Raw genomic sequence first — 3803 nt, 5'->3', positions numbered from 1 at the left:
CTAGTGTCTATGCGAGCCGTTGATCGTCTGCTTCAACCCCCATGAGGGCGGCCATGCCAGATAGACGTGTGATTTTCGAACTTGGCTTAACTATGCCAACATCTTGACTTGACTCGAAATATCTTTTTTTAAATTAAAAAGCTACAAGTAATGTTTATTACAGTATAAATTATTAGTCGCATAAACAACTTGTACGATACGTTAAGTTTTAATTAAGGTTTAGAAGTACTGTTTTATAAGAGGGGAAGTGATTTGTGAACGGCATACGCGGCTGAGTTTAGCGGGGCCGGTGATTCGGCGGCGAAGCGTATTTTTTTTCGTTTTTTTTTTTTTTTGCTTGCGAGTCGGCGGTGGCATGTATCTGCGGAAGGGCCGCTGTACAGCGTTAAATTTCGTTCTGGAAGACTACGAGTAGCAGAGCGACGCGTCATATAACCCCAAGTAAGTATACACGGTTGTTGTTCATTTCCACTCATAAGTGTAACTGTTGTCGCCTTACCCGACGTGCGGTCGGCATGCTGACAAAATCGTGAAAGGACGCTGATTAACAGCTGATCGTTTGCTTTGGTGCCTTAAACAAGCCATAACGGCCAACTCGACCACGGAACTCGACCATATCACCTTTGTTCGTCGCTAACACGCAGACGATGTTTTATTGACCGGATGGTTAATCGGGTTCTTTCTTTGTTGCACTATTCGTGTATTCTTGATGTCTTGACGCACTGTAGAGCTGTTTCTGTGAGCAAATGTTAATTTTATATGTTGAGAGCGACAAGCGTAGGAAACAAGCGTAGGAGAGCGATAAGCGTAGGATCTTATCAGGCCACACAGCGAAAAAATTCTCGTACTTCATTCGTGTTAACCTTCCAGAAGACGGCCTCGTCTTGCTAAGAGCGGCAGGCATGCAGGGCGTTCTGGAGCAGTGGGCTGCATTTTACGGGAGTTCCTAATTTTGTGAAAATTCCCGTGTAGAATGTTTCTATTAGATGACCAATAACGCGCACTGATATATCTAAGCACCGTGTGTGTACATTACACGCCCACAAGTACCAATTATCACCTGTCTAACCGAGGTCTCACGCCCAGATATAACCAGGTACGCGTGTTAAATTGAAGGCTCTGTATTTTTTCCAGTGCCTCTATACAAGCGTGCCGAAGCGCAGGAACAGTTGGAAATTACGTGCGAAGGTGTCAAACAGCGTAAATGTTGCTGATCAGACGGTGCTTGCCTAAATAGCAACTAAATAGTGCCTCTGGGGTGCCATTTCCATAATACACAAGCTGCCTTCATGCATTCGTTGTTCCGTAGCTGTTACACAATAAGTTCAAAACATTTACTCATTTTGTGTGGTTGTTCAGTCTTGAATAATCCAACTGCTAAAGTCATGTCTTGTTAAAGCACGACCTCTGAAAACATTGTTGGCGTCTTGTGAGTTCATTGTATGTGCCTTCTCTTTGGTTTAAGTAATGACTTCAGTGTCAACACGGCAGCGCGCAGCTGATCGTAACTGTGTGTTTTTATATGTTGCTGGAACCATTTTTGTAAATAAGCATGCTAGTGTGCTGGATTTTAAGAGTACATACTTGTGCTCTAAATATCTGTAAAAAAGCCTTGCAAAACCTTCAATGATGCCATCCATTTCGATACAGGTCCCAGCTGTGTCAGCAGTGCAAGGAGCAGACCAGCAGGCAACACAAGAAGCTGCACCAGGCATGCAACCAGTTTCCAAGTCAGGATCATTGGATGGATCATCAGCAGCGCAAGACAAGGCAGGCATGCCGCCAAGCTGCCAAAAACACAAAAATTCTAGCAAGGGCCACCGTTGAAAAAGCAAAAGGGCTTGGGGAGAGGTTGATTGCAGCCTACGATATGTAAATAGTAAAAACAATCCTGTACATTCAGCTGCACAATAAAGAGAAAAACAAGTGGTGAGGAAAGTGCCTTGTAGTGCATGGAAGATGTTCTTTGAATCTTGCTTGTTAGGCACTCAAGATTCAAACTATTTTTCTCGGGTGCAAGAAAATTAGTTATTCGAAACCATCCATTGTATGCATAAATGTGACTTATAGCAGTGGCTTCATTTGCGATAGCCTTGGCACAGCATGAAACCAACTTCATTTAACTACTATGAGCAGCCGTTTGAAGACTTGTGTACGTGCTTATTGAACTGAAAGAATGAAGTGGAAGTATTCTGCGTGGTATTTTAGCCCACTGTGTTCCAAAGTGGTATTCACTTGAGGGACCGTGCTGAGGAGGACTGTGTGTGGTGCCAATGACTGTGAGAGAGCTGGCACGTCCTCACTGCCCATGTAAATCTCTATTGAAGCCAGGTTCTATTGTGCACCTTTCACAAACTTTTTGTGGCGCCGCCACCTCCTCCAGCAACATATTCATGAAGGTGTGACGTAGGGGATCAGCTTTCACCACGTGAATGTCAGTTAAAACTTACATTATACGTTGTGGCTGCAGTGTTTTGTTTATGCACCATTGATGTCTGCCCAGACAATGGATTGAAAAATGTTAAGCTGCCCTTTCCCATCTTGCACTGTCAGTATGGCTCAAAAGGTTCTGATCAGTGGGGTAGAAGGCTGCCTCACCTACTTCTGGCTGTTATCAAGTTGCAGATTGTATCCACCCACTGCTGTTCACTGTGGCTGTATATTCTCATGCCGAGTGTACGCTGTTTTAAAACCTTTGTTTGTTCGTTGATCAGATATTGTTGCCCTGCTTCTACTGTGCTGGCAGATGCTGATCGAAACACTTCTGCTCTACAGCTATAAGCTTTTCTAGGGTTCCTTTCATGCAATCATTTTACCGTAACCTAACGTCGCATTTGTTCGCCACTTACAGTAACCATTTTGTTGATTCCTGCATAAAGCAGCCTGCGTACATCAGTATGCTGGTTGCGAAAATGGCAATGCTGGTAGGTAGCTACAAACTAAATCCTGGTACCAATATGTTCACAGTGGCTCTTGGATGGGACAATAAATACATTGATGCGACATGCTTATGCCTTCACTCATTTTCACTGCATAGTTTGCATGTTTGCTGTTCACCAGCCTTCAAAATTTTAAAACAACTTCCTCAAGGTAAGCTTGCACTCTTGATTTTGTTGTATTAAGCAATGCTGGCTCTTGGATGGGACAATAAATACATTGATGCGACATGCTTATGCCTTCACTCATTTTCACTGCATAGTTTGCATGTTTGCTGTTTACCAGCCTTCAAAAGTTCAAAACAACTTCCTCAAGGTAAGCTTGCACTCTTGCTTTTGATGTATTAAGCAATGCTGTGCTTTTTTCATTAGTGTTACAAAGTATGACTGTGGTGAGGGCTTTTTTATAAATGAGTGAGACGGAATTCTGCACTTTGCTGTTAGCACAATAAATTCACACAGTACTCGCCTAGTGCAGTCGCCAACTTTTTCTCTGTGCTCAATATGCCTGTCTCCAGGCGCTGAGCCAGGGTTCTACTAACGCAAACAGTTGCTACAGCAACACCTGCCACTGGATGGAGAACACTATTACCAATGTAGACTCACAGCGACTTCATTGAATAGCAAGCATGCATGCCGGTGATCGCCTCATATGGCTTCACCAGTAGCTATGTAAGCCATGGCCCAAAAGTACTGTAGGCCCCAGGCAATCATTTGGCCACGTTCTGTTGCAATAGGTAAAGCCATTCTACCGTTGCAGAGGTACATTTTCTTCCCCTGTCTGATAGTATTCATTTCATTACATTGTTTTTACCTTCAGCTTCAAACACCCCATATGCGTCCATGGCTGCGGGCGGTCACAGAGAT

General features: G+C 43.8%; 1 long non-coding RNA gene across 1 annotated transcript; it reads left to right on the top strand.

Moving 5' to 3' along the window:
• The first annotated feature begins 356 nt into the window (after window positions 1–356).
• Window positions 357–3007, top strand: LOC144162366 (uncharacterized). Its single transcript, XR_013320659.1, has 2 exons — window positions 357–441; window positions 1651–3007. It is a non-coding gene; the product is annotated as an uncharacterized LOC144162366 (long non-coding RNA).
• The last annotated feature ends 796 nt before the right edge of the window (window positions 3008–3803 follow it).

Source organism: Haemaphysalis longicornis, unplaced genomic scaffold, assembly GCF_048455015.1.
Source record: "Haemaphysalis longicornis isolate Haplotype H1 unplaced genomic scaffold, Haemaphysalis longicornis Haplotype H1 scaffold_12, whole genome shotgun sequence".
Lineage (NCBI taxonomy): Eukaryota > Metazoa > Arthropoda > Arachnida > Ixodida > Ixodidae > Haemaphysalis > Haemaphysalis longicornis.
This window is presented reverse-complemented; position numbering and strand designations above follow the sequence as displayed.